This window comes from Heptranchias perlo, chromosome 20 (assembly GCF_035084215.1).
Source record: "Heptranchias perlo isolate sHepPer1 chromosome 20, sHepPer1.hap1, whole genome shotgun sequence".
Lineage (NCBI taxonomy): Eukaryota > Metazoa > Chordata > Chondrichthyes > Hexanchiformes > Hexanchidae > Heptranchias > Heptranchias perlo.
The window spans coordinates 8,256,946-8,284,776 of NC_090344.1; the positions used below are offsets into that span (position 1 = coordinate 8,256,946).

Genomic DNA, 27,831 nt, shown 5'->3' on the forward strand with positions numbered 1-27,831 from the left:
CGAACCCTTATTTATTTTTTCTCTAAGGATTCATCGCCTCAAAGTTCCAGGGTTTCAATCTGTGTTTGGTTTGCAAGAAAATGTACCGTGATCATAGCCGGCTGAGCAGTGCTGATATTCCACCATTTACCCTGCGGTCGGAAATCAGGCACATCAATCATATAAAGGAATGGAACATTGGCTTCACGGATACCACAACTGATAACCCATTTCTTTTAAGCGGGTTTACTTTAAATCAGTTAACGCCTGCTTTAAATGGTAGACTCAGGACTGTCAAACAAACATAGAATAATTACCACAGTCATTTTTAGACTGGACGCCGCACGGTGACTTTGCTGTCAGTGAAGAGCGACGGGAAAGACCAAAGTGCCGTTTGCCCCTCTCACTGTGGCCGTGAAGGACTGTGTCCAGGCTGAAGTTCTGTTCCCACCGGACGATCCTCCCCCCAGATTGTGCTTTCTGAGCTCCAGTCAGGTGATGCTAAACACTCAGGTGGGAAAGACCAAAATCGACAACAAGGTGTTTAAAACACAGCTGATTTATTTAACATATCCAGAATCTTAAACTCCAGCCCAGTTATAGCGGTTATTAACATCTGCAGAAACAAACCCCAAATGTCAGAATGAATATTGTTCAGTCCTGGATGGGATTAACAGCAGAATCCAACCCCTGCAGTCACTTGTGAACTCGCTGGTGTCTCAGCACGTGTGATGACTGAACGAATCCCTTCACACACATAGAATCATAGAAAGTTACAGAACAGAAGGAAGCCATTTGGCCTATCGTGTCTGTGACGGCCGAAAAAGAGCTATCCAACTTAATCGCACTTTCCAACACTTGGTCATAGCCCTGTAGGTTACGGCACTTCAAATGCACATCTAAGTACTTTTTAAATGAGTTGAGGTTTTCTGCCTCGACCACCCTTTCAGACAGTGAGTTCCAGACCCCTAACATCCTGTCCGCTTCTGTGTATCCTGTTACTTTTTCACTGCTGTCCGGAAGTCTATGAACAACTCCCACCAAAGTCTTGCATTCTATTCTGTTACTCATTTCCACGCAAAGCCTTTCTACTGCGTGCTCACCTTTACTGATATGTCTTCTTTCTCATGCAGTAATAGTATCCCTCATCAATATCGCTACTCCACCGCCTTTCCAATGTCCCTATCCTTTCCAAACGGCTTATAACTTGAAATATTTATCTCCAAGTAATGCCCAGTTTGGAGCCAGGTCTCAGTGATGAGCACTAAGTCATGCACTATAAGCTCAATTTACGCTTCCAATTCCCTTATTTTATTTCTTATGCTACGGGCATTAGTGTATAGAACATTTAATTGGGCATTAGAACTTGTCCTACCCTTATGCCCTGATGTTGTGTTTAACATACTTGGTAAATAAGGTTGGTGAGCTGCAGACACAAGTGGTAACATGGGATTATGTTATAGTGTCAATAATGGAGACCTGCCTCAAACAAGAGGAGGAGTGGCCACTTACATATTCCTGGCTACAACGTATTCAGGAAAGGCAGGGGATAAAAGTTGGGTGGGGGGGGGGTGGCCAGGCACTATTGATCAAAAATACTGTTACAGCGGTAGAAAGGGTCGCCATGCTTAAGGGTTCAAAGGCAGAATCTGTTTGTTTAGAATTAAGGAACAATTGAGGAGCTGTTACGCTGCTGGATGCAGACTATAGGGGGCCAACAAGTGGGAAGGAGATGGAGGAGGAAATTGCAGAAAGATGCAATAATTTTAGAGCATTGATAAAAGGGAACTTCATTTATCCGACTATAGACTGGGAAAGAGCAGTGCAAAAGTCAAAGAGGGCGAGCAATTCCTGAAATGTGTCCAAGAGAACTTTCTTAATCTGTATGTTTTCAGCCCAACGAGGAAGGAAGCAGTGCTGGATTTATTTAGGGGAAAGAAGTGGGGCAAGTGGAGCATGATTCAGTGGGGGAGCATTTGCAGCAGGTTTAGTATAGTTATGGAAAATGCAAGGAAATATCAAGCATGAAAATACTGAACTGGGAAGAGCGAATTTCAGCGAGTTGAAGAGTGATCGGGTCCAGGTGGATTGGAATCAAAGATTGGCAGGTAAAACACTAAATGAGCAATGGGAGGCTTTGAGTGAGGAGATAGTTCGGGTACAGACTGGACACATTCTTTCGAGGGGAAAGGTTGGGCATGCAAAACTAGAGCTCCCTGGATGACAACAGAATATTTGAGACAGCATTTTGTACATTCTGACTACCAATGACCGGACAGGTGTGCCCGCGGTTATCAACCACAACCTCGTCACCTCCACGCTGACAGATAAAAAGCGGCCACATTCTGCTTCAGTGAGATGAAATCCGAGAGCGGTTTCAAGGTCAATTGCAATTGCAAGCAGAATGCATTCAGAGGACGTGAGATTATTGAGATACCGACAAACACCCTGCCAGTTTGAACAGCAGCTCAAGATCAAAAGTCGGGGGGGAAAATGAGGGCTGGTCCGGGATTTCTCACATATTTCAAACAACAAACCCGAAGCGAGAATCATACCCCTCGACCAACGAGCCCGCTGAGAAAAGAAAACAAGCAGTAGTTTCTGAGTATCAGCGGCCACTTTCCCCAAATCTCCTTCAAAGTTCCGTTAATAAAAATGTGTCCGTACATTAGTGAAGAATCATAAAGCCAATTTCTTCACTGTTGGGTTTTGTTTAGGGCTCCTGACGCTGATAAAGATGATTGGGGACAGTTGATGAGTTAATGGTTGTAAGGGCGCAGATTCTCCGGTGTGAGGGCGCAGATACTCCGGTGCAACGGTGCAGATACTCCAGTGTGAGGGTGCAGATCCTCTGCTGCAAAGGTGCAGATACTCCGATTTCAGGGTGCAGATACTCGGATGTGAGGATTTGTTGCCGCGACTGAAATGCGGCTTAGAACTGTTGTTATTATCCAAGGCAGCGCTGCAGGATCCTTTCATGATCTCTCACAAATCAACTGAAACCGTTCGGAATGTGAATACAATTTTGCATTTCCAAAATAAAAGGGAGTGACATTCATTGTGGAAACAGTCTGGTGTCGGTCACTGCAGAAATATCGATGTCAGACCTTGTCTGTCAAGAAGAATTCAGATTTCGGCGAAGCCAATCACAGGTGAAATGATGGAAAATCGGCCGCACTCAGCTGGCCATCGAAAGCGGGCATTTGTTTTGCAGCCAAAACAAACATCAGAACCAGGAAATGCGAGACCATGAAGATAAAAGTTTCCCGACCGTCCCTGAGTGGGATCGAACCACCAACCTTTCGGTTAACAGCCGAACGCGCTAACCGATTGCGCCACAGAGACAGCAGACGTTTGCTGTTGAACTACTGATTCAACGAACTAAAAATTCAGGTTGCAGCGATCAAAATAAATTCTCTCTGCTATCAGTTTACTTTTCCAAAATAAAGTGTGTGAAGTTTGCACGAGTGAAAATCTGTGCTCTATTATTCCTGAACATTAAACTCACCTTGCCATTAAACACCTGTGTGTTGGAAGACTCCGTCCCATCGTGGTCGAGAGGATTGATTTCTCGAGCTGTGATTCGCCATTCTCTATTCCAGTAATATTCAGGTTTGCTGAAAATGAGATGAGATGAAATGAGCAGGTCCGACGAGCAGGTCTGTGACACGACTCGGTGTTTACAAAGATGTCTCTAGCACTTACAGTGAAGCGGACGGCAGTTTTCACTCTTAAACCAGGAACCATGATGTTCAGAAAAAGTGTGGCCGAGACATACTCGATTTCAGCGGAGTGACACTGGGTCAGAGTAAAGTTCAGTTCATGCGATTGCCGAGTGGCGAGAAGGTGGATTTGGAACTCCTGTGCGGCTGCACCGCGAGTTGTCCAGATCTGCTTGGAGCGATATTCACTTCAATTTATCATTGACAGGGACAATTTGATTCCAAGATTCTTTTTCCCTGCTGCTTGGTGAGATTTCAAAAGTTGGAAACGACCCACACCGACCCCAAACACGTCACTTCCACTCTGACAGATGGAACGCGGTCACTCTCTTCACTTCAGTGAGATGAAAGCCGGGAGCAATTTCACGGTCGAATGCAATGGCGAACAAAACTCATTCCAAGAAAGTGCAGGTCATTGAGGTGCCTTTAAATTCCTAACTGTTTGCACTGAACTTCTTCCCAAAGCGTTTAAGATTCACGTGGAGCGATTTGGGGACTTCTTTTCCATCTTTGCAAAAGTTTCAACCGCAGGTCAAAGTCAAAAGTCGAGGGCGGAATGAGACGCCTTCCTGAAATTTGAGAACCAGGGAAGCAGACTTTAGAGCAAGGTTCTGTTTATTGAGAAAAAGCAGATAAAATATTCATCCCGGAACGATCCAGAATCTGATCAGCTCGAAAAGTAACGGTTCCCCCGTGATTTGAACACGCAGCCTTCTGGTGACGCAATCAGTCATGAAGATTGAAGCAGGAAGTTGAAAAGTGAGAATTGATAGATTCAGTGAGTGGGCAAAACTGCGGCAAATATAGTTCAATGGGGGGTGAGCGAGATCATCCAATTTAAATCTAAGAAAGATAAATCAGAATGTTTTCTAAATGTTGAGAAACTGGGAACTGTGGAGGAGCAGAGAGATTTCGGGGTCCAAGTGCAGAAAGCGCTCCCAACTAGCGGACAGGTACAGAAATTAATTAAAATGTCTAATGGACAGTCAGTACGGCCGGTTAACTGTTGATTGGAGTATGTTGTCACGCCTTAATCACGGATTCGATTCTTATAATTTATTTCGGCTTTTCATAACTTTTAAAATCGAAGCTTTACAAAAAAAATATAAAGACAGATTTGAGGGGACAGTTTTTTGAATAACATCCATTGACACTTTGCCCCTGGACCGGAGAAACACGTCTTTCTTTTTATTCGGGTTTTTTTTGGCAACTGACCCTGTGACGCAATGGCTCGTGTGTTGGATTTCTACTTGTTTTGTTTGATAAGCCATTCAAAGGCTGTGGATTCGAGTTGCAACGGCGTTGGATTTTAGTTCGGGAGCTGGGAAGTGAAATTTTGCAGCAAAACCGCAACAGGATCATTAATGTCCGTCAAGGATGTGAAACTGCCCCCGACACTTAATCTTACACAAGTGGATCCAGTCACACCCGAATTCATGATTCTTAAACCACTCTGAGCTGGATTGGCGAAACTCTCTCAAGAAGGAGACTCAACACTTGCTCAGACCGAAAGTCAATCTGCTGGACTTCCGGCTCTGTCAGACTGCATGTTCCTTCAGACAGGTTTCCACTGGACACATTCATCCTGCTGCCGTGCGAGCATTGGTGCTTCAGGGGTAGAATTGTTGCTTGCAATAATTCTATTCCTGTAAAAGTAGTTCCTGAAGTGTAGGATGGAAAGTATCCTGGCTGAGCGGCCTCTGGCGCTGGTTGAAAGCTCCAGTTAAATCCCACGATTTGCAGATGGATCAAAATCATAGTTTGTGTCTACAAAACCGCAGCCTGCCTCCTGTAAAGAAGTAATACTAAACATCTCATCTGCTATTGCAACAGCGTAGACCGGAGGAACCACATGGCAATACAAATAAGTAGATGCATTTTGGGACACACTAATTGCACCTTCAACTCCGGTCGAAATGTTCACAAGGAAAAGGATTGTTTGATCTCGGTAAGACTCGAAATAACAACCTCGGCATTTCCCGAGCCTGCAACTCATGTAAGGACCGATTGCGCCGCTCGAGACCGGTCACTCTGATCACCTGTCCCACTCTGCTGGAAAGAATCTGAAGGTGAGATGTCCTGACCTGTGGAAACGTGTCCTGTCCCCGTGATGAAACTAATATCTGCACTTTCACTTTCAGCTTCTTTCACATCCTCTGCTCCATCGCACTGCAATCGGGTTTTCTGTGAGCAGGTCAAAATGGACATTTGCAGAAATCATGTCAGTGGTAAAATTCGAATCGAGAAACGCCCCAGACATTGAAACCAGCGATTTAAACCACCAGCTCACACTTCCACAAAACAACGCCTGTCTTGAAAGGTCTGTTTAATGATCAAATAAATTAATTGAAGCTAATTGACCGTATTTGCCGCGTGCTGGGGTTGTTCCCTGAAGAGCAGAGAAGGTTCAGAGGAGATTTGATAGAAGTGTTCAAAGTCATGAAGGGTTTAGATAAAGTAAATAAAGAGAAGCTGTTTTAATTGGCGAAATGGTCGCAAACCAGAGGACACAAATTTGAGGTGATTGCAAAAGAACCAAAGGCGATTTGAGGAAAAATTTAATTACGCAGCGAGTTGTTATGATCTGGAATGCGCTGCTTGAAAGGTTGGTGGAAGCAGATTCAATCGTGACTTTAAAAAGGAATTTGAAGGGGAAAAATACAGAGCACCGGGAAAGGGCCGGGGGATGGGACTAATTGGATTGCTCTTATCAAAAGCCGCCACGGGCTCGATGAGCCGAATAGCCTCCTTCTGTGCTGTAACCATTCTATGATTCGATGGACAGAAGCGGTCTGAATGAATGGGCGATCGGTTGTGGGTAGCAGGGAAATTTTCGACTGGTTGTCCGGTTGTTTTACTGACGGCTCCTTGTTCTCGGATTTTGGTTTTCATTTTGGGCGTTTCACTGTTTGATATGTGAGAGGTCCCCAGTTCAAATCCCAGAACCCTCCTGTTTCACTATTTCCAGTGAAGATTCACTTATTTCTTTCTCCCATCTTTTCAGCGTTGCAGAAAACAGGATTGATTTAATTCTCGAACATGTTTGAGGTCCAGAGGCCAGAATGCAGCCTGTTTGTCCACGCAACACACAGAAAGTAAAATGTCTCACGGCGGTATGCAGATTGAAACTGAAGGTGAATTTATCTCAATTCAGGCGATCTCAGAAGTGCAGAATAAAAATGCGCCTTAATTGGTCGGGAATACGAACCCTGTTCCCTCGCGTGGTAAGTGCAAATTCTACCAGTGAAAAGCAACGTTTGCTTGGTATCGGGCTCTCTGTGTCCAGTTGGAAACCTGTTTGAAACAACATATAATTTCACAAATCTCCTCTGAGTACCTTGCGCATTCTGATTTACAGCCCTGCATTACTAGCACTCGCTGCTTCTGATGGCCGAGTGGTTCAGGCGTTAGATCTAAAACTCGACAGGGTCTTTCGGTGAAACATTGGAATGCTGCTCGCGGCGCTATTGTTGAACGTTTTGTTCAATGCTCAAATAAATATGAACTGGAAATAACGGGCCGCATTTCCTTCTCTCAGAGAGATCCTCCACCGCGGCAGAACCTTTTAATTGGGAGCCCAATGGTCTCTTGCAAAACTTCAAGGTGCTTGAAGGAAACTTCACAATAATCCACAACTGGAATATTGTGTCCAATTCTGGGCACCGCACTTTAGGAAGGATGTGAAGGCCTGAGAGGTGGCGCAGAAAATATTTACTGGAATGGTTTCAGGGATGAGGGACTTCAGTTACGTGTACAGACTGGAGAAACTGGGGTTGTTCTCCTTAGGGCAGGAAGGTTGAGAGGAGATTTGATAGAAGTGTTCAAAATCATGACGGGTTTAGATAAAGTAAATAAAGAGAAACTGCTCCCTTGGAGGAAGGGTCGAGAACCAGAGGACACAGATTTATGGTGGTTCACAAAAGAACCAAAGGCGATATGAGGAAAAACGTTTTAAATCAGCGAGTCGATATAATCTGGAATGCATCTCCGGAAAGTGTGGTGGAAGCAGATTTAATCGTGACTTTCTAAAAGGAATTGGATAAGTATTTGAAGGAAAAATATTTGCGGGTCTACAGGGAAAGAACGGGGGCATGGGACTAACTGGATTGCTCTTAAAGAGAGCAGGGCCAGGCTCAATGGGCCGAATATCCTCCTTCTGTGCAGTAACGATTCTATGAGTGTATGATTCCATCTCTCTCAAGCTTCATTTCAAATTCTGCTAACTTGATATTCAGGCTTTTTTTTCTATACTTTTATCTCTCTATCTCCCTCTGTCTCTGTCCCTCTGTGTTTTCCCCTGATGAACTTCTCAGGCTTCCTTGAACGGACAAAGTTAATCGAACCTGCGACACCGGCAGAGAACGGTAAAGATCGAAAGACTGAGACGGTAGGAAAAGTAAAGGACCAACCCAGATGATGAATTCGTAGCCAATGTCCACATATTGATGTCTCTTCGTCCTCACAGTGAAAACATCAGTACTTTTAGCCCAGAATAAAAACAAATTATTGTCTTTATAAAGCGCTTTTCACGACATCAAGACGTCCCAAAGCGCTTTACAGCCAATGAAGTATTTTTGAAGTGTAGTCACTGTTATACTTGTGGTAGTGTGGATAATCTGCGGATGCCGAGACAGACAACAATGTAGCTTTAGAGCAATTAATTCTGCAAAGTCTCACTTGATAATACAAGTCGCACATTCGAAACGAATGTGGTAAAGAGAGGCTAATATTGTTGATATGAAATAGTTAATGTACGTCTTCACATTGCCGTACATCGGAATAGAAAAAGTGATAGGCTGGAGAGAATGGTGGCCGATCGGCTGTGGTCGGCACCGAATTCTGCGTTGGTTTCACCCCTCTGTTATCAGTGGCTCGTTGGTCTTGGGGTATGATTCTCGCTTTGGGGATTTGCTGATTGTTATGTGAGAGATCCCGGACGAGCCCTGCGGTGTTACCATTTTTAGTTCAAAATCACTAATTGGCTTCTCACGTCTTGTCAGCGGTGTAGTCGGCAGGATTGTCTTAATTCCAGTGCATGGAGGACAGAATGCAGAGGTTCTGTCGACGATAACACACATGGAGAAAGGAAAATATCACAAGATGGTGTTCAAATTGAAGCTGAATGTAAATGTATCCCAATGCACTCGACCTCATGAATGGAGAATGAAAAATGCTCCTCTATTGGGCGGTGATCGAACCCGCGCCTCCCGCGCAGAAAGCAAGAATTTTATCAATGAAATCACAAAGTCCGCAGAGCATCCGGCGGCATGTGTTCAGTTCGAAACCTGTCTAAAAGAACATACAGTCTCAGAGTTCTCCTGTCACAACCTTCTTCGTTCTCTTCTGCAGCCGTGTCGGATTTGTCGCTTGCAGCTGCGATGACCCAATGATTAAGAAGTAGGACTTGCAATGTGATTTTCCAACCCAGCTTCGACGCAACACACGTGGAGAATGGAAAATGTCTCGAAATGGTGCGCAGATTGAAGCTGAGGGCGAATGTCGCACAATTCACGCGATCTTATGAATGGAGAATGAAAATAATCCAAAACGAAACGGAAATCGAACCCCGTTTTCTCACGTGATAAATGAGAATTCTATCACCGAGACAGCAAAGTCAGCACATGAACAAGCTGTCAGTTTCCAGTTGGAAACCTGTCTGAGAGAACAAAGTGACACAGATCTCGTGTGATAACCCTACGCATTCTGATTTATAGCTGTGCATCATCGATGTTTGCAGCTGCGATGGCCGAGTGGTTAAGGCGTTGGACTTGAAATCCAATGGGGTTTCCCTGCACAGGTTCGAATCCTGTTCGCAGCGCTACTTTGTAAAGTTTGCTCAGTGTTCAAATTAATATGAACTTGAACGAACGGACCTTGTTCGCTCCCTCAGAGAGGTGCTCCATCGCCAACGACGCTTTAAACTCGGAGCCCAATGATCTCTTGCAAAATTGCAAGATACGTGAAGGAATCTCTCCCAAGCTCCATTCGAAGTTCTGCTCCTTCGCAGAACTTGACATTTATACAATTTATTTCTGTGTTTGAATCTCTCCCTGTCTCTGTCTCTTGACTTTGCCTGTTTTCTCCTGATGGACTTCTCAGGCATCGTGAACAGCGAAGAATGATGGAACCTGCAACACCAGCAGAGAAGGGTAAAGATGGAAAGACTGAGACGGTAGGAAAAGAAAAGGTGCAACCCAGCTGATGAATTCGTAATTAATGTCCACACATTTATGTTTCTTCCCCTCACAATGAAAAAATCAGCAATTTGAGTACAGTACACTTATGGTAGAGTGTATAATATGCGGATGTTGAGACCGACAATCTTTGCCGTGGTGATGAAAGCGCCGAATCCTAAACACTAAACCCCAAGGAAACGCTGAAAATTCTTTGCTGCGAACAAGCAGAGCAACGCAGCCTTTCCTACTTGGCCCTTTGTAATTCAGGTCATTTTCCTGCCAAACAAGCTGCTCGCACAAAATGGCATTTTCTGTTCGAAATAATATCGCGACAGAGGTGATGTTCAGGCAATGACATCACCAAGTGCAAGTAGGCATGTACATGAAATGGAAAGTGAGGTAAAATACGACCACAAGCTGCTGATGGACATGTTTCCATTTCCAAAATTCACGCACTGAATGCAGCTCCTGGGAAAGCTGCAAGGTCACGCAGGTCCATCATGAATCGTTTGAAGCAACTGGCAGTTTAAAGTGGCATCTCCTGCTGCTTCTGTGGGGAGTGAGAGAGAGGCACTGTCGGTATTTGCGTGCAGTTTGATTTTGCACAGAACTGCACAGAGAAACAGCAAATATACCGGGGCTGTGAGATGTTCTATATTATTGATATTTAGCCACAGGAATATCCGTGGTCAGAAGCTGAAAAGGAGAGATAAGAGGCCTGAGAATAAACACAGAGCTGAATGAATCATGAAAGAGCGAAAGAAAAAATAATATCATCAGTTCCACTTTGTCTCGTGCGCAATCTTGGGAGCTCCCCAATGGCCTGGTGGTGAGAATTCGGTACTCTCACCTCCGCGAGGTTCGATTCTCAGATAGGGAATTAACTTTAAAAAGAGTTATGAACTTATTAAATTAATTACATGAAGCTAATTAAATCCTGTTCGTAGTTGAATCCCTGTTTTAATCACCATGAATCAATCGATAACTTTCTATTTCAGACTGAAGGCGATGTTGACGTGGTTACCGAGAGACAGTCAAAACTTTAATAAGATTTTAATGCTTTGAATGTGATGAATTTTTTTCATTTTACAGACTGCATCTTAAGAGTGGGATTAAAAACGCAGTGGAGTCGTTGTTAAATTTAACATTAACTGGCAATTGTAGATGAAAGTAACGCAACGAGGAACATCTGATACAACACGAAAGGCATCGGGCTATGACAAATATCCCCACCGTTTTGCTTTTCCAAAATAAAGGGTGTGAAATTTATTCTCTGAACATAGGAACAGTCTGGTCTCACTCACTGCAGAAATCTTCATGTCACAGCGAACCAGCTGTCCTGCTGCGAATGCGGCCTCCCTTCGGGCCTTTCGGGGGCTTGTCTGTCAAGGAGAATTGTAATTACCGTGAAGCCAATGTTCCATTCCTTTATATGATTCATGTGCCTGATTCCCGACCGCAGGGTAAATGGTGGAATATCAGCCCTGCTCAGCTGGCAATGATTCCGGTACATTTTCTTGATTCCAAAACATGCGTTGAAACCCTGGAACTTTGAGGCGATGAATCCTGAGGAAAAATAAAATAAGGGCTCGAACAATCAAACTTTCACGCTGACGGATAACACCGCCGAGAACAGGTGAAGAGATCACCTGCTAAACCAATAATTCACTGGGCTAAACTTTGAGATTGCAGCGACCAATATAACAACTGTCTACAGTCAGTGAAAAATGAATGATTAAAGCTTGTAGGAGTGAAAATCCAACCAGCCAGTCTTCACTCTTAAACCAGCAACTATGAAGAAAAACATGCCGGAGAAATACTCGATTTCAGTGCGGCGACACTGGGCCAGAGTAAAGTTCATTCAATATAATTGCCGAGTGGCTGGAGGGTGGATTTGGAACTCCTGACCAATTGCAATGCGCATTTTCCAGATCTGCTTGGATCACCAATCCCTTCAGCTCATCACTAAGAGGGACAACTCGATTCTCGGTTTCTTTTTCCTGACGTTTGATGAAATTTTACAAATTGGAAGCGATCAATATCAAATGTAAAGACGCCACCGACATGATCACAGATGCAAAGCGGCCACACTCTGCTTCAATGAGATGAAAGTCAAGAGCGATTTCACGGTCGAATGCAATTCATTCAACGAAAGTTCAGGTCGTTGAGGTGCCTTTAAAGTCCTGATTGTTTCTATTGGACTTCTTCCCAAAGCATTTGAGATTCACGTGGGACGATTTGGGGACGTTATTTTCTTTTGTGCAAAAGTTTCAACTGCAGTTCAAGATCAAAATTACTGGGTCGACAGTTGTTCACAATTGATCGGTGCTGGGACCACTGCTGTTCACAATTTATCGGTGCTGGGACCACGGTTGTTCACAATTTATCGATGCTGGTACAACTGTTGTTCACAATATATCAGTGATGGGACCACTGTTGTTAACACTTTATCAGTGGTGGGACCACTGTTGTTCACAATTTATCGGTGCTGGGACCACTTTTGTTCAAAATTTACATTCATGATTTGGACACGGGAATTGGAAGTACAATTTCAAAACTTAGGGACGACACCTAATTGCGAGCTGTAGTTAATACAAAGAAAAATGCGAATAATAAAGGAAGACATTAGTAAATTTGCAGAATGGGCGTGTAAATGGCAAAGTAATTACAATATTTGTTATATACTCCCTTGCCTTTTTGCCCCCCCCCCACTAAATGCATTACCTCACATTTCTTCAGATTGAATTGCATTTGCCACTTCTCTTTCCACCTGTCTGCTCTATGGATATCTTCCTGCAGTCGACAGCTTTCCTCCTCACTCTCAACCACAGGAACAATTTTTGTATCATCTGCAATTTTCTTCATCATGCCACCTACATTTAAGTCTAAATCAATGATCTGTACCATGTAAAGCAGGGACCGAGTACGAAGCCGCATGGAACCCCACTCGAAACAGCCTTCCAGTCACAAAAGCACCCGTCGACCACAACCGCTTGCTTCCTGCCACTCAGCCAATTTTGGATTCAACTTGCCAATGTCCCTTGGATCCAATGGGCTTTTACATTTTTGACAAATCTGCCCTGTAGGACTTTGTCAAAAGCCTCGTTAAAATCCATGTTGACTCCATCAATCGCGATACCCTCATCGATCCTCCTTGATACCTCCTCAAATAATTCAATTCAAACGACCATCCCTTAACAAATCCACGCTGACTGTCCTTGATTAATCCGTGCCTTTCTAAATGACGATTCATACTTCAGCTCGAGTTTAGGCCGACTGGCCTGTATTTACTCGATCTATCCCTGTCTCCCTTTTTCAACAATGGTACAACGTTAGCAATCCTCAAATCCTCCTGCACGACACCTTTTGCCTGGGTGGATTGGAAAATGATGGTCAGAGCCTCCGCTATTTCCTTCCTTGCTTCTGTTAACATCCTGGGATATATTTCATCTGGGCCTGCAGATTCAGGTCGAGCGATTTGAGGACTTCTTTTTCCTCTTTGCAAACGTTTGTCCCGCAGGTCAAGATCACAAGTCTTGGTCCAAATTAGGATGTCTTCCGGCTTTGAACCTCAAATCGTGAATTATACCCCGATCCCAACGAGCCTCGAAATAAGAACGTGTCCTCAAATTAACGTGTTGCTGACACATTCTCTGAGAGGTCTGTCTGTGGAATGAAAGGGCGTTTTTGAACAGTCATTCTGTTATCCGTTTCCTCCTGAAACCTGAACAAATACGAACACCACATTGTTATTTTGTCGCTTTATTCCAAAAATTAGGTAAAATAACGAGCTGCACAAGGCATTGTTGGGAGTTGAACCCAGGATCTCCTGTTTATTGGACAGATGCTTTAACCAACTAAGCCACAGCGCCAATTGATGAGATTATGCCCCAACTCCTTTCACAAATATCTATCAGCGACACTTCAATGTTGGGGGTTCAGGCCGTTTTGTCTCTGTCCATTTCGCTTGTCCGTTGACCTGTGCATCCCGACACTGACTGCATTTCTCGCTGAGTTTATCTTTGTGTATCCTTCAGTGCGTTGATACATGGATGATTATGTGTGATTGTATTTGTGACATAGAATAAATCAGAGCTTCAGACAATTCTCGCTTTGACATTGGAGAACTGTTGAGCCGAACTTTACAGCGGAGTGTTGTTTATTGTGGTGCTGAAACTAAAAAAATCGTAAGAGGAGCAAAAAGGGAAAAGGAGACAAACTTATGAGGGGAAATGAGGACAACTCTCAAGGTTTTTACGAGCATATTAAGAGAAAGAAGGGCGGCTGAGAGTAATGTGGGCTGCTTGAAGACAGATGGAGGTGATATTGTAATTGAAAATCAGGAAATGGCAGAGTTGCTAAATTTTTACTTTGCATCGGTCGTCACAGAAATGGATGACGGTAACATACCAGAGACACGAGGAAAACTGTTAATAAATCAAGGGGATTCAGTACAAGTAAAATGATGGCAATGGAGAAAATGAGGAGGCGAACGATAGACAAATCTCCAGGACCTGATGGTTTCCACCCCAGGGGATAAAAAGGAACAGGTGAGGAAATTGCACATGCTTTAGTCATGATCGATCAAAACTCTCTTGATTTAGGAATTGTTATTTAACGAAGCGCATCCTGATTGGAGGCTTGTGTTTGAGAAAGATCTCGAAGTGATAATTGAGAACAATTTTACAACACCAAGTTATAGTCCAACAAATTTATTTTAAATTTGGAATTTAAAATAAATTTGTTGGACGATAACTTGGTGTTGTAAAATTGTTTACAATTGTCAACCCCAGTCCATCACCGGCATCTCCACATCATAATAATTGAGAGACCGAAAATAAAGCTGTTTGGCAGGAGCGCTGATGCTGTCGGTTGTTCGCTGCTCTCGTGTTCCACAAATGTTAAGCGTGCGTTACTTATTTATAGCAGTATGGGCTCCAGAAATGACCAGGTTGTGAGTTCGAGCGTCTTCTAAAACAATCAAACCTTTTACTCCGAACATTTTGATCGGAGTTCAAGGTAGAAATGGTATCTTCCATAACGCAACTTGTTAACAACCAGTCGTTTTTACAATACGCTCTTGTGGGACAAACGTATGGAGGTCAACAATCGACTTCTTAGTTTTCCCATGTGGGAATTTGGGTTCCTCTGGCCTACCGTCTTTCAATAGCAAGTGCTAGTTTACTTGTTCATAGGGGGAGAGGGGGCTTTTAGCGGCAGCTCATATGGCAAAGGGGCCGGTACAAGATCTTTAAATCTAAAGAACCAAACACACAATTCTTCTTTTCTTTAAACCGATATTCATCGGTTGGAAGTTTCGTGTTGGGAAAATTTGGAAGAGAAATATGCTGCCTGGTTTCACTGTGTCACGGGTGAAATTATTCAGCTTACAGATGTTAATCCACTGAAAGGTCGAGAGGCCTTTTTCAACTCCCGTGTGGGACAAGTTCAGCTTTTGAGCCGCTGGATAAAGTGCTATTTTAATTGCTGCTAACGAATGACACGACATTTGGCACAAACAAGAAGAATTGTAAACTCACGAGTTCACTGTTCATGTTTCTTACCTCTTGTTCAACAGAAACAAGGATTCTCCTCAACACGTTGCTGAGAATTTTATCAAACGGACCTCCCCCTCGTTCGACGACTGCAGCGATAATTCAGAGATCTCCCATGAATATGTACGATGGGAGCTTATGTAGTATCGAGCCTGGGTAGCTCAGTCGGTAGAGTATCAGACTTTTAAAGTGGGCAGTGAGCTGAAGGTCCAGCGTTTAACTCCCTGTCCAGGCTCCAAATTTCGGAACAGCTGGCAAGCTGTGACTTTGTAGGGGGACCTGAGATGTGTTGTCAAAGTTTCGATAGTATCTTGTTTCCCAGGGATGGGCAGTAATGCGCCGTCTGAGGCGGTTCCCGATCAGGAATTCAACTTTACTGTATTAGTTCACTGTATTAATTTCGCAAAACTTATTCAACTCTGTAAAAAAGACGAATACTTGTTCAAATCGCCATTGATCAACCAGTAACTTTCTGTTTCCGGCTGAAAGAAATGCTGACTTTTTTTATGCGTTAATTCACCAGGCCGAATTTAGGGAGTTCAGAGGAGAAGTGAAAAAGGAAATGAGAGGCAAAGAGAAATATGACTATAGACTGACGGCCAACATAAAAGGGAATCCAAAAGACTTCGACAGGCATGCAAACAGTAAACGGGTAGCCAGAGGAGGGGTGAGGCCGATTCGGCACGAAAAAGGAGGTCTACTCATGGAGGCAGAGGGGATGGCCTGGGTACCAAATGAGTACTTTGCATCTATCTTTACCAAGAAGCTGCTGCCAGAGTCTCAGCAAAGGAAGTTATCGTTGAGATACTGGATGGTCTAAAAATTGATAAGGAAGAGGCACTTGAACGGCTGTTTGTACTTAAAGTAGATAAGCCACCCGGTCCGGATGGGATGCATGCTCAGTTGCTGAGGGAAGTAAGGGTGGAAATTGCAGAGGTGCTGCCCATAATCTACCAACATCCTTAGATATGTGGGTGGTGCCAGAGGACTGGAAAATTGCAAAGGTTACACCCTTGTCCAAAAAAGGGTGTACGGCTGATCCTAGCAATTATAGGCCAGTCAGTTTAACCTCAGTGGTGGGGAAACGTTTAGAAACGATAACCCGGGACAGAATTAACAGCCACTTGGACGAGGGTGGATTGATTAGGGAAAGGCAGCACGGATTTGTTAAAGGCAAATCGTGGTGAACTGACCTGTTAGAGTTTTTTGATGAGGTAACAGAGAGGATAGATGAGGGCAATTTAGTTGATGTGGTGTATAAGGACTTTCAAAAGGTGTTTGCTAAAGTGCCGCATGGTAGGCTTCTCATCAAGATTGCGGCCCATGGAATAAACGGGGCAGAAACAACATAAATGCAGAATTGACGAACAGAAGGAAACAGATTACTGGTGAACTGTTGTTTTTCGAACTGGCGAGAGGTGTACAGTGGCGTTCCCCAGGGATCAGTGCTGGGACCACTGCTTTTCTTGATATATATTAATGACTTGGACTTGAGTACACAGAGCACAATTTCAAAATTTGCAGATGAAACAAAACTTGGAAGGGTAGTAAACAGTGATAAGGATCGTGATAGACTTCAAAGGATATAGACAGGCTTGGGCGGAGACGGGGCGGAGACGGGGCAGATGAAATTTAACGCAAAAAAATGCGAAGTGATACATTTCGGTCGGAAAAACGAGGAGAGGCAAAATAAACTCCAGGGCACAAATGTAAAAGCGGTAGAGGAACAAAGAGGAGTTTATGTGTACAAATCGTTGAATGTGGCAGGGCAGGTTGAGAAAGCGGTTAAAAAGCATACGGCATCTTGGGCTTTAGAAATAGATGTTTTGAGTACAAAAGTATAAAAGTATAGAAGTCAGGATGAAACTTTATAACACACTGGTTCGAACACAACTGAAATTTTGTGTGGGGTTCGGGACACCGCACTTCGGGAAAGATGTGAAGGCCTTCGAGGGGGTGCAGAAAAAAAATACTGTCAGAATTCCAGGGATAAGGGACTTTACTCACGTGGATAGACCGGAGAATCTGAGGTTGTTCTCCTTGGAACAGAGACGGTTTTGTCGAGACTTCATCGAGGTCTTCAAAATCATGAAGGATCTCGGCATGGAAGATGGAGAGAAACTGTTCCCATTGGCGGAAGGGTCAAGAACCAGAGGACATAGATTTAAAGTGATTGGCAAAATAACCAAAGGTGACATGAGGAAAAACTTTTTTACACAGCGAGAGGTTCGGATCTGGAATGCACTGCCCGAGGGTGTGATGGAGGCAGATTCAATCATGGCCTTCAAAGGGGAGCTGGATAAGTACTTGAAAGGAAACAAAATGCAGGGCTTCGGGGAAAGGCAGGGGAGTGGTTCTAGCTGGATTGCTCTTGCAGAGATCTCGCACGGACTCGATGGCGCGAATGGCCTCTTTCCGTGCTGTAAGCTTTCTATGATTCAATTCTATGTGTTGGTTGCATTGCAAAGGGAACAGAGCGTGCCAGAAATCGATACGACTCTGAGTATCCTCACAAGCAATGTATTTTAAGAGCAACTAATTCTGAAACGTCTTACTTGATAACTCAAGTCGTGCACTCGAAAGCAATTTGGTAAAGGGAGACTAATATTGGTGAATGGAGATAGTTGGTGCACAACTTGATATTGCTGTCCACCCGAATTGAAAACGAGATTGAATGGATCGAAGTGGTCTGAAAGGATGGTCGAGCGGCTGTGAGACGCAACCAACTTTTACACTGGCTGCACAGCTAAAGTAACGGCGGCTCGTTGGTCTAGGGGTATGATTCTCGCTTAGGGAGTTTCATTGAGTGATATGCGAGAGGTCCCGGGTTCAAATCCCGGACGAGCCCGCATGTGTTTCGCCTTTTAGTGAAAAGTCACCAATTGTCTTCTCACATCTTTTCAGTTTTGCTGTTGGTGGAACTGAATTATATCCAGAGGATGTTTGAGCTCCAGTGGACTGAATGCCGAAGTTTCGTTGGCGCAATACACATGAAGCAAATAAAATGTCTCAAGATGATGAGGAGATTGAAAATCAATTTGGATTTTTCCCACTTCAGGCGGATATTAGATGACGGGATAGAAAGCCACATATCCAAGTTTGCCGATGACACCAAGATGGGCAGCATTGTAAGCAGTGCAGATAAAAGCATAAAATTACAGAGAGGCATTAATATAATAAATGAATGTGAAAATTGTGGCAAATCGATATGAATTTCGTCAAGTGTGAGGTCATCCACTTTGGACCTAAAAGGATAAATCAGCGTACTTTCTAAATGGTGAAAAGCTCGAAACAGTGGAGGTCCAAAAAGACTTTGGGGTCCATGAACATACATCATTAAAATGTCATGGACAGGTACAAAAAATAATCAAAAAGGTTAATGGAATGTTGGTCTTTATATCCAGAGGACTAGAATACAAGGGGATAGGCATTATGATACAGTTACACAAAGCCCTGGTTGGACCACACCTGGAGTATTGCCTTCGGTTCTGGGCAACGCACCTTCGGAAGGATATATTGGCTATGAAGGGAGTGCAGCGTCGATTTACTAGAATGTTACCTGGACTTCACAGTTTAAATTACGCGGAGAGATTACACAAACTCGGGTTTGCCTCGAATTCAGTAGATTAAGTGCTGATTTGATCGAACGTTTCAAAATATTAAGGGGAACTGATGGGGTAAATCGAAAAAAAAAGATTTCCGCCCGTTAGCGTGTCCAGGACTCGGGGACGCAGCCTAAACATTAGGGTCAGGACTTTCAGGAGTGAAGTTGGGAAACACCTCTGCAAGCAAAGGGAGGTAGAAGTTTGGAATTCTCTTCCACAAACGGCAGTTGATGCGAGCTCAATTGTTAATTGATAGATTTTTGTTCACCAAAGGCATTCAGGGACATGGGGTTCAGGCGATAATATGCAGTTAGGTTACATGTCAACCAGGATCTCACTGAATTGCGCATAAGGCTCGAGGGGCGAAATAGTATACTTTTGCTCTTCAGCTCCTCATTGTTACAGAATGATCCTGCATTGTATCGGGAATCGAACCAAGGTCTCCAGCGTAACAAGTAAGAATTCGACCCCAAGCACCATCAATGCGCGCGTTTGTAACAGCAGCATGTGTCCATTTGGAATCCGATCTGAATGAACATGCCGTTTACAGCTGCGGTGGCCGAGTGTTTAAAGCGTTGGACTCAAAATTTAATTGAGGTTTTCCTGCGCAGGTTTGAATTCTGCTCGCAGAGCTACTGTTTAAAGATCCCTTCAGTGCTGAAATAGATTAATTGGAGTTAATTGACCGCATTTATCTCTCTCCCAGAATGAGAGATTCTCCAGCGAGGCTTCAAAGTTGTGTCCAATCTTCTCTTTCAAGATTTCAAGACCCAAGAAGGAATCTCTCCCAATCTGTAACATAAATTCTGCTAGTTTGCAAAACCTGACATTTATACTCTTTATTTTCTTTGCATGCATCTCTCCATCTCTCCATGTCTCCGTCTCTTATCTCTCTGTATTGTCCACAATGGACTTCTCAGGATTCCTTGAACGGCGATGGCTGATCTAACCTGCAAAAATAGCAGAGAAGGGTAAAGAAAAAAAGGACTGAGACAGTAGGAAAAGGAAGGGTGCAACCCAGCTGATAAATTCGTAGCTAATGTTTCCACATTCGTGGCTCTTCGCTCTCATGGTGAATGAAAGCAGCAATTTGAGTCAAGTGTACTTCTGGTGGAGTGTAAACTATGACGATGCCGAGACAGACGACAATGTCGTTTCAGAGTAATTCATTCTGTAAAGTGTTACTTGATAATACAAGTCGTACATTCAAAACGAATTTGATAAAGAGAGACTAATATTGTTGATCTGAAATAATTAGTTTAGAACCTGATATTGCTCTACATCGTATATCGTACAAGAAAGCGAGTTTGGATGGCCATGGTGTTCTGAAAGGATGGCGGATCGGCTGCGTGGCAGCGAAATTTTACAGTGGCTGCACGGCTCTGTTACCAGTTGGACTTTGGATCTGATTCTCGCTCAGGGAGTTTCACTGGTTCAAATCCCGGATGAGCTCCCTTGCGTCCCCATTTTTCGTCAAAAACCACCAATTTGCTTCTCATATCTTTGAAGCAAGTGCAGAAGGCAGGTTTGACTTATCTCCAGCCGAGCATGTTTGAACACCAGAGGAGAGAATGCAGAGGGTATGTCCACGAAAGACACGGAGACGAAATGAAGAGAATCTTTCAAGAAGTTGTACAGAGTGAAGCCGGCACATGAATTTATCCCAATTCAGGCGATCTCTTGGGTACAGATACAAAAGGTAAAGGAAGCTGCTTTGGCCTGGAACCAAACTCCTGGTTTCCCGTCGGCAGGCGAGGGTTCTACACTCAACCACCAATCCACACACGGCTGCAGGCTGCACGTGTAGCGTTGGATACAAGTCTGGAACATGCAGTCTGGCAGAGTTCCTGTGATAAGCCTGCGCAGTCTCCAACCGCGTGCGACCTGTAGGTGACCAAACGAATGGGTCAAGCATGGTCTTGAAATTCACTGAGATTCGAAATCACTTCACACCGCCACTGTAAAATGGTCAAATAAATAAGAGCTGTAGTTATCAGGCAGTGTTTACTTTTTTCAGAAATAATGTAAGAATCCAGCCCTATGTACACGTCTAAGATTTCACGACATGCGACGAATTTCCTTTAAGCTGCCACCTAAATTCTGCTCAATCACAGAATTGGAGATTTATACTATTTTTCTTTGCATGTATCTATCTATCTCTGTCTGCGTTTCTTCACTTTCGCTGTTGATCCCTAATGGACTTATCAGGCTTCCTTCAACAGCCAGGTCTGCAAACCCGGGATGGGAAAAGGCTGTCGGTTCTTCGTCCAATTGTTGGATTTCGACGGGATGAGATTTGCTATTTTCCGTCTCCGTTTTCGGAAAAAATAAACCCAGATGGGATTCCCCCTCCTCGGGTCCCGTCACCTCCGGGTAATGGGAATGAACCCGATCTAGCACTCGATTTTATATCTGTATTCTCATTGTTTAACAATAAAATTATGGGGATATATTTATTTTGAGGACACATTTTAGAAATGAACACATTACAGACTTATTCGAAAACTAGAAGCACGTGGGATTAAAGGGTCGGTGGAAACGTGGGCAAGTAATTGGCTAAAGGATAGGAGGCCGAGATTAGTGGTGAACGGATGTCTTTCTGACTGGAGAGAAATATGCAGTGGGATCCCCCAGGTGTCGGTATTAGGATTATTGCTTTTCTTGTTATATATGAATGACTTGGATGTGGCAATAGGGAGTACAATTTCGAAGTTTGCGGATGATACAAAACTTGGTAATGTAGTAAATAGTGAGGAAGATCGCAGCAGACTTCAGGAGGACAACGACAGACTGGTGAAATGGGCAGTCACGTGACAGATTTAACGCCGATCAGTGTGAAGTGATGCACTTTTGGAAGAAGAACATGGAGAGGCAGTATAATCTAAATGGAACAATTTATGGGGGGTTGCAAGAGCAGAGGGACCTGGGGGAGCATATTCAGTGAACAGGGCAAGTTGATAAGGTAGTTAAGAAAGCGTATGGGATACTTGGCTTTGTAAATAGGGGCATTGAATATATTAAAAAGGGAAATCATACGAATCCTTACAAATCATTGGTTCGGCCTCAGCTGAAGTATATTGTACAGATCTGGGCACCACACTTTAGGATGAAAAGGCATTGAAGAGGATTCAGAGCAGGTTGACCTGGATGACACCAGTGATGAGGGACTTCAGTTATGTGGAGAGATTGGAGAAGCTGGGATTATTCTCCTTACAACAGAGATGGTTAACGGGAGACCTAATAGAGATATTCAAAATAATAAGGGGTTTTGAAAGAGCGAGAAGGGAGAAACTGTTTCCTCTGGTAAGTGGGTCGGTAACCGGAGATCACAAATTGAAAATAATTGGCAAAAGAACTAGAGGGGAATTGAGGAGAATTATTTTCACACAGAGGGTTGTTAAGATCTGGAACGCACTTCCAGAAAGGGTGGTGGAAGCCGATTCCATAGGATCATTCAAAAGTCAATTGGACATAATTGAAGAGGACTAATTTGCAGTGTTATGGGGAAAAATCTGGGGTGTGGGTCTAATTTGGATAGATCTTCGAAAAAGCTGACACTGGCACGACGGCCGAATGGCCTCCTTCTGTGCTGTAAGATTCTATGATTCTATGATTACCTTCTGAATCATTGCAATTGAGGCTATTCAGTGTTGAGCAACCAAGAAAATTGTAACCGTGATATTCGGCTTCTCCATTCCCTTATGAATATCGCAGCTTACAATGTCCAGGCGGGGGTGGGACTGAATGGGGGATAGAGTGCGGAGATTGGAATGGAAGCCCAGCAAAATGAACTTGGTCTCATCAGTTTTTGTTATTTTTCCTACCAGTTGCCCGAAGCAGGCGGTGAATCTTCTTCTCAAGAGAGGATCGTCATTTCAGTTCAGAAGGAAAAAGGTATCAAGAAAATCGGGTAAAACGCACACAGAATGATCCGGGACTTACAGCACACCCCTTTTAAACAGACACAGATACGGAATAATCCGGGACAAACAGTACGTCCCTTTTTAACGGACACAGACACGGAATGATCCGGTCATAAATCTTCATTGTGGTCCATAAGTTTCTCTTACGTTGACCATAAGATTTACTCTATTTACAATGACACCAATGTACAATCTGATACTTCGGGACCATACAATCTCAACACCTTCCTGGAAGGAACTGCAGCTGATTTCAGCAAACAATGCAATACCCACGGTCTGCCGTTTCCAGAAGGATGGGACTTCGACCAGATCTTCTGGGTGGACTGAATGAGAGAAACAAAACTTAAACAAAATAACGACGAGAATGGGATTCGAACCCACGCGTGCATAGCACCATGGATTAGCAGTCCATCGCCTTAACCTCTCGGCCACCTCGTCGCATGCGCAAATAAGCGAAAGCTCCTTTATTCAAAATGAAAATACTGGCTATGTTGCCAACCTGAAGTGAAAACTGGAAATGTGTTTTTCCTCAGCAGGTCAGGCAGGATCTTAAGACATGGAAACAGAGTTAACGTTTCAGGTCGATGGCTATCACATGAGTATTCCAACTCACTCAACTTGTACCCCTTGTAGATGTTTGAACGGCATTAGGGAATTAGAAGGTGAGTGACTTGGCTCAGAATATCCAGCATCTGACCTGCTCTTGTAACCACAGTATGTATGTGGCTGGTCCAGTTATGTTTCTGGTTAATGATAACCACTGGTATGTTGATGGTGGGGGATTCGGCGATGTTAATACCGAATCCCCACAGAAGAGATTTACTGCAAAGATTCTAGGGATGAGGGGTATAAGTTTCATGGATAGATTGGAGAAGCTGGGGTTGTTCTGCTTGGAACAGAGACGGTTACGAGGAGATTTGATGGAGGTATTCAAAATCATGAAGGATCTGGACAGAGTGGATAGAGAGAAACTGTTCCCATTGGCGGAAGGTTCAAGGAGCAGAGAACATCGATTAAAGGTGTTTGGCAAAAGAACCAAAGGTGACATGAGGAAAAACTTTTCTACACAGCCAGTGTTTAGGATCTGGAATACACCGCCCGAGGGGGTGGTGGAGGCAGATTCAATCATGGTCTTCAATAAGGAACTGAATAAGTATTTGAAACGAAAGAGAATGCAGGGCCACAGGGAAAGGGTGGGGGAGTGGGTCTGTCTGGATTGCACTTGCAGAGAGCCGGCACGGACTCGATGTGCCGAATGGCCTCTTTTCGTGCTGTGACCTTTCTTTGATTCTATTCTATTTGTGGGAGGCGATGCGAAGCGACCGGAGCGTGACGTAAATCGACCTGCTCATGTACATTCCCTGATAATAAATCCTAGTGTGATGCAAAGAAGAAATTCATAATTATGGTACATATCTTTTATATTATACTGACTATAAGAGGTACTCGGTTCACCAGGGCGCCATTGTGCACATTGATTGATACTTCGCCGAGATCACCCCTTACAGTCCCAACACCTCCATCGAAGAAACAGTTGGGTAGCAATCCAGACTTTGCTGAATTGTGCAAAAATGTGTAAACCAGCAATGCGGAAAAGCACTTCTGATCAAAGAAGGGTTTTTGATGAGGGGGCCAAAATGGAAGGGTCGACAAATTCTGGTAGCAGTGAGATTCGAACCCACATAATTTAGAGATGGAAGCCAGCATCTGAGACAGCGCAGTTACTCACGCACATGGTAAGCCATTCAGATCTGATGATAAAGGTCATAGAGCTGAAACGTTTCCTCTGGTTCTTTCGCCACAGGTGCTGCCTGACCTGCTCAGCATTTTCTATTTTCATTTTTGTGATTTCACAATGGCTGTTTTCCTGAAAACACCCAATTTGACCCAAGAACGCAGCTCACACTTCACTTTCCTCACGCGCTTAAAGTCTGCCGTTTCCGAACAAAATCTCCTCCGCGCCGAGCTTTCAAAGGACCTTTCGCTCACGGCCAACCTCCTGTAATCGACACTTTTTCACCATTCCCGCTCTTCTCATTTCTCCTCATTCCTTTTCAATCGGACATTTCCACAGACCTATTAAGATCAAGCGAAACATTTCCGACTTTGCTGCACCGCGCAGATTGCCAATAATGCACCTTCCAGCCGTCATTCGCAGCTCTGCAGCGCCGCCCGTCTCTCCCGCACATCAACTGCTCGGGGAAAAGCGCCAACGACCATGAAAACAAAACCCAGTTCTTCAGTTAACATTCCCCGTATCACAAGATACCCATGGAAATTTCACGGAAAAGTATGCGCTGTCCGACCGAATGCCAGCCCTGCTTTCTTAGTGCTTGTCTCTGGAGCAGATCGAAATGTATCGATTGGTTTCAAGTCACAAATGAACATTGGTGCGAGCGGGACATTTTCCCCCGAGAAACAGCGGTCGATGTGGACCAAACTTAAAGGCGTAAGAATGTGAAAGTAAATGTTAGAGTAGGCAAGGCCGCAGTAAATCTCAATGAAATAGACCATGATTGTGGAAGGAAGAAAAAGCTGGAGGCAGCGGCGGGTCTGAATTTTGGATCATCCAACAGAGACACGTGAGAGAAAAAAAACAGGATACAGACAAAGGTGCTGGGGCAGAAAGGCAAAGAAAGAAAGAAGAGGAATGAAACGAGAGTGAATGAAAGAATGGGAGAGAGGGAGGTGAAAGAAAGAAAGAGAGAAAGAAAGATAGAAGGGAGCGAGAAAATCAAGCGTGCAATACTCACCCCGCAAACGGGCGCTGCTCCCAATCGGCTACACTTCGCCCCACAGACCCTCATCCCATTCACACCATCCTACAATACACTGTCAATGTTGTGCAGTGAAACAGAGAGTTTAAAGGCATAAAGAAACACACACCATCCTACAATACACTGTCACTGCTGTGCAGAGAGACAGAGAGTTTAAAGATACAGAGATACTTACATACTATCCTACAGTACACATTAAACATCCGTGCAGTGAGTCAGAGAGTTTACAGGTACAGAGACACTCACAGCGTCCCACAAAACACTTTAATCATGTGTAGTGAGACAGAGCGTTTAAAGATGTAGAGAAATTCACCTTTTTATTCCAAAAGTGGCACATCCCAGAAGCAAGAGAGAGCGTGGGTCAGTCTCCCTCTCCTGATAGAGCTGAGGCTTGTCAGTAGGGAGTCCCCTCCTCCCTGTATTGGCCGTGGAGGAAGTGCAGAGTAGATTTAATAGAATACCTTCAGCATGACCGAGGTTAGGCTGACTGGCCTGTAATTACTTGATCTATCCTTTTCTCCCTTTTTGTACAACAATACAACTTTAGCAGTCCTCCAATCCTTCGGCATATCACCTGTAACCAGGGAGGATTGGAAAATTATTGTCAGAGCCTCCGTTATTTCCTCCCTTGCTTCTGTTAACAGCCTGGGATATATTTCATCGGGGTCTGGAGATTCAGGTGGAGTGATCTGCGGACTTCATTTTCCTCTTTGCAAAGATTTTCACCGCAGGTCAAGATCACAAGTCCAGGTCCAAATTAGGACGACTTCCGGGTTTGAACCTCAAATCGTGAATTGTACCCTGACCCCAACGAGCCCAGAAACAAGAACGTGTCTTTAAGTTAACCCGTTACAGACACATTCTATGAGAGGTCTGACTGCACAATGAAAGGGCGTTTTAGAAGAGTCAATCTGATATCCGTTTCCTCCTCAAACCTGAACAAATACCAATTCCAAAGTGCCATTTTGTCGCTTGATTCCACAAATCAGGTAAAAATAATTAGTTACACAAGGCACTGCTGGTAGTTGAACCCAGGATCTCCTGTTTACAACACAGATGCTTTAACCGACTAAGCCACAGCGCCCATTCATGATAGCTTAGCCCCACCTCCTCTCACTAATATCTATCAGTGATACGTCAGTGTCTGTTTGGGGTTCAGACCGTTTCATCTTTGTCTGTTTCGCTTGTCCGTTCACCTGTGCATCCCGATGCTGCCTGCATATCTCGTTGTGTTTATCTTTGTGTATCCATCAATGCGTTGATAAACGGATGAGTATGTGTACTTATGATTGTTACATTAAATAAATTACCGGTTTAGACAATTCTCGCTCTGAAAGTGAAGAACTATTGAGACGAACTTTACAGCAAAGTATTGTTTATTTTGGTGCTGAAAATAAAAAACCGGAAGAGGTCCAAACAGGGAAAAGGAGAAAAACCTGTTAGGGAAAATGAGGACAACAGTCAAGATTTTTACCAGTATATTAAGTGAAAGAAGGGAGACTAAGAGTAATGTGGGCCGCTTAAAGACAGATGGAGGTGATATTGTAATTGAAAATCATGAAATGTAGAGTTGCTAAATATTTACTTTGCTTCGTTCTTCACAGAAATAAATGAGCCTAACATATCAGAGATATGAGGAAAACTGTAAATAAATCAAGGGGATTCAGTATAAGTAAAATAATGGCAATGGAGAAAATAATTAGATTAAAGATCGACAAATCTCCAGGACCTGATGGTTACCATCCCAGGGGACTGAGAGGACTCGGTGAGGAAATTGTACATGCTTTAGTCATGATCGTTCAAACTCTCTTGATTCAGGAATTGTTCCTTCGATGGAAACAATTTCAATGTCACTCCATTATTTGGGATGGGTAGCAGAGATGATGTTGGAAATTATAGACCCATTAGTCTGACATCCTTTGTGGGGAAGTTGCCAGTATCCGTTATTAGGGAAAGAAAGATTGAGCACTTGGATAAACATGAATTGATCAGAGAGAACCAGCATGGATTTGTAAAGGGTAAGTCAAGTCTAACAAAACTAGTTGAACTTTATGAAGATGCAACTAACGTGGTAGATAATGGAGTGTCCATGGT

The 27,831-nt window shown here is 43.8% G+C and overlaps 6 non-coding genes across 6 annotated transcripts; 2 read left to right on the forward strand and 4 right to left on the reverse strand.

Annotated features, from left to right (window-relative positions):
- Positions 1 to 3,250: 3,250 nt before the first annotated feature.
- trnan-guu (transfer RNA asparagine (anticodon GUU)) lies at positions 3,251 to 3,324 on the reverse strand. The gene has a single exon. It is a non-coding gene; the product is annotated as a tRNA-Asn (tRNA).
- A 6,113-nt stretch (positions 3,325 to 9,437) lies between these two features.
- trnas-uga (transfer RNA serine (anticodon UGA)) lies at positions 9,438 to 9,519 on the forward strand. The gene has a single exon. It is a non-coding gene; the product is annotated as a tRNA-Ser (tRNA).
- A 4,156-nt stretch (positions 9,520 to 13,675) lies between these two features.
- Positions 13,676 to 13,749, reverse strand: trnai-aau (transfer RNA isoleucine (anticodon AAU)). Its single transcript has one exon. It is a non-coding gene; the product is annotated as a tRNA-Ile (tRNA).
- A 4,442-nt stretch (positions 13,750 to 18,191) lies between these two features.
- On the forward strand, positions 18,192 to 18,280 carry trnap-agg (transfer RNA proline (anticodon AGG)). Its single transcript is given in 2 exon segments — positions 18,192 to 18,227; positions 18,245 to 18,280. It is a non-coding gene; the product is annotated as a tRNA-Pro (tRNA).
- Positions 18,281 to 23,316: 5,036 nt separating this feature from the next.
- Positions 23,317 to 23,398, reverse strand: trnas-gcu (transfer RNA serine (anticodon GCU)). The gene has a single exon. It is a non-coding gene; the product is annotated as a tRNA-Ser (tRNA).
- Positions 23,399 to 26,747: 3,349 nt separating this feature from the next.
- On the reverse strand, positions 26,748 to 26,821 carry trnat-ugu (transfer RNA threonine (anticodon UGU)). Its single transcript has one exon. It is a non-coding gene; the product is annotated as a tRNA-Thr (tRNA).
- Positions 26,822 to 27,831: the final 1,010 nt, after the last annotated feature.